The 11,008-nt window shown below is 27.9% G+C and overlaps 1 long non-coding RNA gene across 1 annotated transcript; it reads left to right on the forward strand.

The window, feature by feature from the left end:
• The first annotated feature begins 8,345 nt into the window (after positions 1 to 8,345).
• LOC136785473 (uncharacterized) lies at positions 8,346 to 9,811 on the forward strand. Its single transcript, XR_010824662.1, has 4 exons — positions 8,346 to 8,852; positions 8,964 to 9,086; positions 9,177 to 9,328; positions 9,427 to 9,811. It is a non-coding gene; the product is annotated as an uncharacterized lncRNA (long non-coding RNA).
• Positions 9,812 to 11,008: the final 1,197 nt, after the last annotated feature.

Below are 11,008 nucleotides of genomic sequence, written 5' to 3' on the forward strand. Positions count from 1 at the left end.
CATAGGTATATTAATGATATAGAATAAATAATATCTGAAAATATTTATTTTTTAATTACTATTTATATGTAACACATACCAGATCCATGTAAAAGTGTAGATTCTACTTGTTATAATAATAACTTAATTCTACATATATGTTTAGTTTATGATAAAAAAATAAATAGCATTTATAATACTTGAAACGACAGTATAAGCTTTGCTAATACTATGTGTCAAATAAAAAATTACCCACTTTATACATTTTAGTAATAATTACAAATTTATTATTATTTGGAAAGCTTATAAAATTCTTTCTGAAGTCATATTTGAGCAGTGTCTCCTCTTCACAATTGCCTTATCAAGAATAAGCATAATTAGTGGAATCAATTGTTGAAGGCATATTATACATGTAAAAGGAATACGCCTGAGGTAAAACCTTTTACGAAGACATAATAGTACATTTTCTTATTTCTGGTAGCTCATATAGCCATATCACCTCTTCGTAAAAGGTTTTACCCCATGCGCAGTCCTTTACATGTGTAATATGCCTTTAACAATTGGTTCCACTAATTATGCTTATTCTTGATAAGGCACTTGTGAAGAGGAGACACTGCTCAAATATGACTTCAGAAAGAAATATTATAAGCTTTCCAAATAATGAAAAATTTTAAATTATTACTAAAATGTATAAAGTGGGTAATTTTTTATTTGACATATAGTATTAGCAAAGTCTATACTGTCGTTTCAAGTATTATAAATGCAATTTATTTTTTTATCATACGTTAAACATATATATATACAATTAAGTTATTATAACAAGTAAAATCTACACTTTTACATGGATCTGATATGTGTTACATATAAATAGTAATTAAAAAAACAAATATTTTCAGATATTATTTATTCTATATCATTAATATACCTATGCTATATTGTCAACTTCTATTCATTATTCTATTTCATAAATCTAAAGAAAAAAATCAATATTAATTCTATCACTTTGTACAATATCCATATCAAAGAATTTTCAAAAATATGCCTTAAGCTTATGTCATTTTAAATATAATTGCTTTCTATAATATCAGCTTATCTTTTTTATATATTTTTTAAATTAAAATTATTTTGGATAATAGTTATTGTCACTTCAATTACACCAATGCCGTTCGCTGTTGGTACGTCAGTAATACCCCAATGCAGTAGCCAAATCTGTCTGATCAGTCTGATCACCAACCCTCTGAATCTCTTGATCGGATCGGATCGAGCTCACGCGGAATCCTCTGATCCATCTAGTAATTTTTTTTCGACGTTGCATTCCTGCGGTTAGGTTGGATCGTGATATGGATCGGAACACGAACGTAAACGTCCAATAGCAATCAAACGAATCGGCGAACTTTTCCCACCCGTTAGTTGGTAACTTCGTGACACAAAGTTGGCAGTACCCCCGGCATGAAGCATGGAAAACTAAGGAATAAATCAAACGATGAAAATACGAAACTGTAAATGTTTTGACTACATTTTTGACAGCTGTTTTATTTGTGTTTTGGTTAAATGACACTCACAGGAGTACTGTTGAATAGCAAAAGCACACTAAATTAAATTTATTAACATTGACCAGTGTTATGAATTAAATAGGTGAAACTTAAAATATGTAATAATTAAATTAAAAATTAACTTAAAGTATAACTTATATTATTTGCGTTTAGCTCAATAATTGTAGTAGTCATAAGTGGATGCAAATGTATTTGAAAAGAACAGCACAGCCTATTCAAATATATCAGATAAGTTTCAAAATGTTTATTTTTATTACCAACTCATTCAGTGAAGGTTTAGAATATATTTCTTTCAGAATTTTTAAATTTCTTTTTCCAGGGCAAATCTTGAAGTTGCAGAAATTCTATGGATATTGAATAACCATGCATACACTTTTCAATATATATTATTTGAAGCAATGGAGATGTAAATGAACAACAAGTTCAATGAAAATAATTAAAGAAGGAAGATAGTTATTCGTTTGTTTGAGGCATTATTCGACTAGATAATGAGAGGCAAATCATGGAATAAAAAGTTGTGAATAGGAGAAGAAACTCTTATAACCAAAGATAAGGAAAAGATAAGGTCAGAAAGTTTATCTAACCAAGATGTCAAGTTAACTTATGCCAAACCGATTAACTCATGTAGGATGGGTGATTCTAAAGACAACATTATAAAACCATTCTATTGTATAGTCCTTAATTAAAAATGTATTAAATATTGGTAATATTCTATTGTGTAAAAATCTCTATTGGCATAATTCTAAAGTCACGTAGTCTTTTCTTATTTGTCAGGCATCATTTGGGCATTGCGGAGACTAATAGGAAAGTTCAAAGACAGCAATTACAATCCATAATAGCTTTTTAATTAAGATCTAAATTAACAAATGGTATTAAAATTTTATTCTTAAAATCATTCAATCTATATATAAGCATATCAGTATAAAAATGAGTTAACTATACACTACGTATATATTAAAGTATAAATACCAATATTTATTGTAATCATTCCGCTGCATTATTTCAATTACAATATTGTTTCTTTTTATTTAAGCATTTGGTTTTGGGAATAATAGTTTCTTTACATTAATCATGTTTCTTTATTATTTTAAATGTAAAATAATCATTTTTATTATTTAAGTTTTTGTTTTTTAGGAGTAATAGTTTTTCTACTAGGTCATCTTCATTATTGTTCAATACTTCAATAATTGGAGTTGATTCTTCATTATAAATGTAGTTGACATTTCGATGTATTTTTATATTTTTTAATTGACTAATTATGTTTTTTCTTTCTATGTTTTTCAGTTTTTGCATCTCCTGGAAATTCTCTATTAACGTCAGAATGTCTTGATATTTTGCTTCTACTTTTAATTTATCAAGTTTTTCATAAAACTGTTGAATCTCGAGATCATTTTTTAAATAGCAGTTTTTATTTTCTCTTGGTTTGTATTTATTTTTTCTTAATAAATTAATTATAATTTTATTTTCATTAACCATAGATTTTATTGCACCTGTAATATATGAGAAAGCAATTAATTGAAATTAAAAGATTCTTTGTGAGGGTATACCTAATATGAATTAAATTATATCCTACAAAATATATTTGATAATGTAGAGAATAATGCATGAAGAGTAGATTAATTGAAACCAGTGACTTGAAACGTATTTTATGAATATACGACATCTATTATATTAAATTAATATATATATATTTCTTACCTATTAATAATGTAGGATGAGGAGCTTTTCCCAGCAACTTATTTAAACTTCGGTGATAGCTCTCACAATAATTGTTAGTACGATTTTCTAATTTGTGAACAGAAAAATGTATGTTCTTCATCCAAAAGTTTTCGAAATATTTAATAAATTCTTGAAAGTAGTTTCCATATGATTCTTTTATGTCTTTTTTTAATATTTCAAAACAAGACTTAATAATCTCTTTTGGCAGTAGAGCTAGGTATATAAACTTTTTGATTACAATGAAGCGTTCCGGAGCTGTATTTTTATTGCATTTTTTGGTAATTAAATGCAAATGCTGCGCTCTTCTTATTAAGGCCTAAATTTAACACATGAACATAGATGTTTACCCAATTTTAAAACATTTCAATAGGAAAAAATATTTAAACCTAGCCAGCATTAAGCAAATAACTGATGATTTTCAAAATTCATAAATCCAGAAGTAACATTTTCGCGATAATATATTATATACCTTTAATTTATAATCTGGATAACAATATGATATATATAATCCTGTAAGGAACTCAATGTAATCGCTACACATGTATTTCTTTGTCTTACGGCGTTAATGTATTTTTATGATTGCACAATGCTGACAAGGTTAAATTAATTTACTCAAAATGTTATATAATGAACAAACTGCAGATATAGAAACCTACTTGAGAATAATGGAAGAAGCAATGAGTTATATGTATTTCAGTAAAAACAATTTTCAATGCATTTTCCAGTGACTTTTCGTAGTCGCTCATTGCTAAACGAGGTTTTAATAATGGAAAGGTTTTTTTAATATGGTTAAAACAACTTATATAACTAAGTGTACTCTTATCACTCATTAAAATCCAAATGCATGGTATAGCCTACGTAATTGTTAAAATATTAATTATAAAGCACAGTGTTTTTAATATTATAACTGTATAGTACAATAATTATATATCTTTGTTTTTAATAAATAGCATATCATTTTAAATTATGTTATAAATTTGTATTTAATTTTTAATACATATCTGGTCAGCGTTGCCCATAGCAATATGCGAGAAATAGTTTTATAGAGTTAACATTTTCAATAAATGATAACTTAAATTGAGCATTAGGATAGATCTCGTTGTACATTTAAAAGAATAGGATATATTAAATAATCTATCTAGCCTATAACTTCAAAAATTATCATTTATTAGAAATATTAATCTTTTATTGATATCGTCAACTGCTATAGAGCAATACTGAATTGATTTATTGTAAGAATAATAATAAAACTTACTTTGGAATAAACATTATTACTAATTTTTAACATTATAGTCAATAGCTGTTTATTTGGTTCTTTAAAATACGCTACACTCTTAAAAGTGGCATCTAAGAAAATTTGCTCTACACTTTCACATAAACTTAGAATAAGGTCTTTTTCGTAAAGTATTAAGCTTATGTTTCTATAATTATTTGTTATTAATTTTGCCGATAATTGGCATTGCTTATCTTCAAAATTAAATTTTAATATATCATTTTTTTTTTCTAAAACTTCTCCTAATTCTTTTATTTTTTTTTCCTTCAAATAAATCTTTTTAATATCTCCAGACTTTTTAATCTGTTTTTGAATCGTGCGTCTGCATTGAGTAAAACTTAATTGAGTACCTATGTCTGGCTCTCTTTAAAAGCAAATCAAAATTGCATTGATTAAAAAATGAAATATGTATAATTAAGGCGATTAAATGAGTAATAAAGAATTGAGCGCATCAAAGTTATATAAAGAAATACTAATATAAATTGTTTATCATTGCCCTAATTGTAATAACTTTAATTCCATATATTCTCACATAAAACATAAATATTATAAAAGTAACAATATAATTAATGTAAGTTATAAGCAATTACAATTTATACTACAATTTCTATACTGTTATCCATATATAAGAAAAATAAATGATAATTATTTCATTATTCTATCTTACCTTTGTGTTACTGCATTAAAAATTTGTTTAGGTACTGCTCCTGGCAATGCACTTAATTGCTTTGTCTTTTTGTACAGTTCTAATTTGCAATTTTTTTCTAAATTTGGCAGATGATTATGTTGTATGCCTGAATTAAAGAAGGTATTATTTCGAAAAATACCGTGAGCTTTACATTGTGTCTTCTTATTAATGCAATACAAGAATCTAAAGTTAAAAAAAAAATATTACAATATAGATACAGTTAATGTAAATTAATGTTATGAACAAATTATTCGACTCTATACATATGATCTTAAATTATATGCTAACATTTTATCGTTCGTCCTTTTTTTAACACAATATCGATAATCATTGAAAATCCAGCTTCTTCTATTATTTTCCGACTTCGACATATTTGTTATTATTTTTATGTTCAAATAAATTGAATAAACACTTTATCATTTGATAATATGCACGAGACAGGCAATATTTTACAGGGGGGACAAAAGAACTCGTATACGTTTCAAACATTGAGAAACACGCAAGTGAGAGAAGTGTAAAAAAAGTAAACACATTGGTAAACAAACATAGATATCCAGTGTATGTGTGAGCATCTTTGTGCGACATCTTCGTTAAAGAGTGACGAGAGAATAGAATTTTAATAAAAAATTAACTGTTTAAATAGATGTCATTAAATGAGAAGGAATAAAAACGATGTTATTCGTTTTAATTTGAAACGTAATTTTATAGTCCCATCACATATTGAGCGCACATCGCCTTAAAATTATCTTTTATATATATACAATATGCCAACTTTCTTATAGCTTGCTTTTATATTTCTTAAATATATATTCTATTTAAAATTATATTTTTCAATTAAAAGCTGATTTTTCAAGATATTAGGTAGTCTTAATTAAGTTAAAAGATTTTAATTATATAGGTATATTTGCGAAAAACTAATGGATCTTATACAGAAAAATATCAGATAAAAAAAGAAACAATATTGTAATTGAAATAATGAAGCGGAGTGATTACAATAAATATTGGTATTTATACCTTAATATATACGTAGTGTATAGTTAACTCATTTTTATACTGATATGCTTATATATAGATTGAATGATTTTAAGAATAAAATTTTAATACCATTTGTTAATTTAGATCTTAATTAAAATGCTATTATGGATTGTAATTGCTGTCTTTGAACATTCCTATTAGTCTCCGCAATGCCCAAATGATGCCTGACAAATAAGAAAAGACTACGTGACTTTAGAATTATGCCAATAGAGAATTTTACACAATAGAATATTACCAATATTTAATACATTTTTAATTAAGCACTATACAATAGAATGATTTAATAATGTTGTCGTTAGATTCACCCATCCTACATAAGTTAATCGGTTTGGCATAAGTTAACTTGACATCTTGGTTAGATAAACTTTCTGACCTTATCTTTTCCTTACATTTGGTTATAAGAGTTTCTTCTCCTATTCACAGCTTTTTATTCCATGATTTGCCTCTCATCATCTAGTCGAATAATGCCTCAAACAAACAAATAACTATCTTCCTTCTTTAATTATTTTCGTTGAACTTGTTGTTCATTTACATCTCCATTGCTTCAAATAATATATATTGAAGAGTGTATGCATGGTTATACAATATCCATAGAATTTCTGGAACTTCAAGATTTGCCCTGGAAAAAGAAATTTAAAAATTCTGAAAGAAATATATTCTAAACCTTTACTGAATGAGTTGGTAATAAAAATAAACATTTTGAAACTTATCTGATATATTTGAATAGGCTGTGCTGTTCTTTTCAAATACATTTGCATCCACTTATGACTACTACAATTATTGAGCTAAACACAAATAATATAAGCTATACTTTAAGTTAGTTTTTAATTTAATTATTACATGATTAAAGTTTCACCTTTTTAATTCATAACACTGATCAATGTTAATAAATTTAATTTAATGTGCTTTTACTATTCAACAGTACTCCTGTGAGTGCCATTTAACCAAAACACAAATAAAACAGCTGTCAAAAATGTAGTCAAAACATTTACAGTTTCGTATTTTCATCGTTTGGTTTATTCCTTAGTTTTCCATGCTTCATGCCGGGGGTACTGCCAACTGTGTGTCACGAAGTTACCAACTAACGGGTGGGAAAAGTTCGCCGACCCAATCAAACAACAGATCAATAAAAAGAACAGGGTATATTCCAATGAGTGAAGTGTCAGGTGAGCAAGTGCCAATAGTGAGTAAAATGTGCAACTTAACTGCCTGTATTTTGTATTAATTTATTAAAAAAACTTATTTGTGATAAACTTTTATTAAAATCATGTTGTGTTATAAATATTTATAAAAAACATGTATTTTAATTTTAACCTATTATTGGGTAGCGTATGGTGTATAAAATAATAGAAAATATATATTTTAAATTAAATTTACGTTGTAGATATTTGTTCAAGAATAACACATCATTAAATTTATATTAATAAGAAGGAGCTATATTCTTGAGTCATAAAGTCCATTGGAGCCTGCAAGTCAACTACGGATCCAAAATTTACAGCAATAAGATTCTACGAATAAAGAAGATGCAATTCATTGTTAAAATAGATAATCGTTAACTCACAGATTTGTTTGCAGGAACCTAATATCAATAGTGGCAAGTCTTCTTACCTATTTCCAATTGATGATGCTGGAACAGAACCTCTGAGTGCTTTTGACAGCTTTACTGGCACAAGTCCAAGAAACAGCTATTTATGTAAATCTGTCCAATGTTATGCAATACATTTTCCAGAAGCCAGTCTGCTATTATCCAGCTAATGTTTCTACGCAATATAATTAATTTCTTGTTAAGTTTCAAATATACTATATACGTTAGGAAGAAGAAGCCAATATATTAAGATACACTTACTTACACCACATCTCATTACGTAACCATGAATCAATATTTTTGAATGGTGACAGAACAGCTTAGAGTTGCAAAATCACAATGTGTTCCTGTGGATAATGTTGCTGGGTCTTTGGTCTTTCGCAGTATCCTAAAGTAGCAGATTTGCAATGATTTTTCAATTATAGCCTATATTCAAAGAAAACTTTGAAACTTAAACTTAAATTGAAGAATATTCAAATGATTAATAGTAACTCCTTACGGATTAAGATGTCTGGCATTATTTCCAATTTCTGCTACCAATGCGTATTGGCAAATTCAGTGGTAAATTGTTATTCTCACCACGTAGAGCTTGTTAATCCTGTAAATTACGTAGCACTTTAAAGTGGGCAAACAAATCTTTATGCTGCAATATTAGTCTTCTCTTCCTTTGCTAACTTTTGAAAATTCAAATATTACTATTATCAATGAGCATATTTACCCAGTGGCTAAAAAACATTAGAAACAGTATAAAGATTCAGTCTTAAAAGTAAGTGTAAGTTATTTCCATACTCATAAAGGTATACATACCTATTATATTATTTAACTTGCTGTTAGCTGCCACGAAGACATCCATGTGCAATGTGTCTGCCCTCCTTCCTTTTTAATTCATGTGTCCAATTTAAAGTTCTACGTAACCTGTAAGATTTACAAGCTCTACATGGTGAGAATAACAATTTACCACTGGATTTGCCAATACGCACTGGTAGCAGAAATTGGAAATAATGCCAGACATCTTAATCCGTAAGGAGTTACTATTAATCATTTAAATATTCTTCAATTTAAGTTTAAGTTTCAAAGTTTTCTTCGAATATAGGCTATAATTAAAAAATCATTGCAAATCTGCTACTTTAGGATACTGCGAAAGACCAAAGACCCAGCAACATTATCCACAGGAACACATTGTGATTTTGCAACTCTAAGCTGTTCTGTCACCATTCAAAAATATTGATTCATGGTTACGTAATGAGATGTGGTGTAAGTAAAGGGATCTTAATATATTGGCGTTTTCTTCCTAAAGTATATAGTATATTTGAAACTTATCAAGAAATTAATTACATTGCGTAGAAACATTAGCTGGATAATAGCAGACTGGCTTCTGGAAAAAGGATTGCATGGCATTGGACAGATATACGTAAATAGCTGTTTCTTGGACTTGTGGTAGTACAGCTGTCAAAAGCACTCATAGGTTCTGTTCCAGCATCATCAATTGGAAATAGGTACGAAGGCTTGTCACTATTGATATTAGGTTTCTGCAAACAAATCTGAGTTAACGATTATCAATTTTAACAATGAATTGCATCTTCTTTATTCGTAGAATCTTATTGCTGTAAATTTTGGATCCGTAGTTGACTTGCAAGCTCCAATGGACTTTACGACTCAAGAATATAGCTCCTTCTTATTAATATAAATTTAATGATGTGTTATTCTTGAAAAAATATCAACAACGTAAATTTAATTTAAAATATATATTTTCAATTATTTTTATACATCATACGTTACACAGTAATAGGTTAAAATTAAATTACATGTTTTTTATACATATTTATAACACAACATGATTTTAATAAAAGTTCATCACATATAAGTTTTTTTAATAAATTAATACAAAATACAGAAGTTAAGTTGCACATTTTACTTACTATTGGCACTTGCTCACCTGACACTTCACTCATTGGAATATACCCTGTTCTTTTTATTGATCGTTGTTTGATTACTATTATTACCGCTTCTATCACTATACCAAAATTCCTATCACTATACCAAAAACATGCTCGAGCAGAATCAATGGGCACATGGGGGCTGCGTTCGTTTATTAACTGCGAGTACTAAAACTCTACAATGTATGTCACGTAAAATATAGGTTTTCAGTACTGGTAGTACATAAACGAACGCAGCTGGGGTATCATATGTCTTTCTCTCTCACTCTTATGCTATTAGACAGAGAAAGAAGAAAATTCTTACTATACCATTTTATTCTGAGATGATATACTTTTGACAAAAGTAAGATGATCAACCGCTACACTAGTTGAGTTCGGAATTAAACTCTTTTCACTCCGACGGAGCTTTCCCTAGAATTCCCTATTCACTCCGTCTAGTAATTCTGTGTCCGGGAGCAAGTTAGAGAGTGAATAGGGAATATGGAAGAGCTGTGATAGCTAATTGCTATTCTATCCCCAATTCCCCACTTCTAAAAGGAAAATAGGGGTAAGGATAAATAAGAAATATTGGCACTAATTGGGAGCTCCGTCTGACTAGTTTAAGCGGGAAAGAAGCAAAATTGACAAATGTTGGTTTCATTATTTTGGAATTAAATTTTAAACGTTTGTTTATATAAATCTAAGGGCCTGATAAAGTAAGTGAAAAAAAATTTAAAATAATACAATATCGTGTATAGTTAAAAAATTAATCTTTTATTTCTTTTTAACAGTTGTTATGAATAATGAATATAGTTCGTGTAGACTCTACCAATTTTAATTTAATTTATTTTGATAACTGTCTTCTTTCAATTAATTGCAATAATTTAGTAGTACAGCAAAAATGAAAAATTCCGGTAGCAACTTTATCCCTCCATATATTTTTAATATAATTTTATAAACTACTCACTACTTTTTTCTTGCAGTAGGACATCCATTTTTATTTTATCAAAATAAATTAAATTAAAATTGGTAGAGTCTACACGAACTAAATTCATTATTCATAACAACTGTTAAAAAGAAATAAAAGATTAATTTTTTAACTATACACGATATTGTATTATTTTAAATTTTATTTCATTTACTTTATCAGGCCCTTAGATTTATATAAACAAACGTTTGAAATTTAATTCCAAAATAATGAAACCAACATTTGTCAATTTTGCTTCTTTCCCGCTTAAACTAGTCAGACGGAGCTCCCAA

The sequence above is a fragment of the Prorops nasuta genome, unplaced genomic scaffold (assembly GCF_024137725.1).
Source record: "Prorops nasuta isolate Cenicafe-Biocafe unplaced genomic scaffold, Cenicafe_Pnas_1.2 PNAS00386, whole genome shotgun sequence".
Lineage (NCBI taxonomy): Eukaryota > Metazoa > Arthropoda > Insecta > Hymenoptera > Bethylidae > Prorops > Prorops nasuta.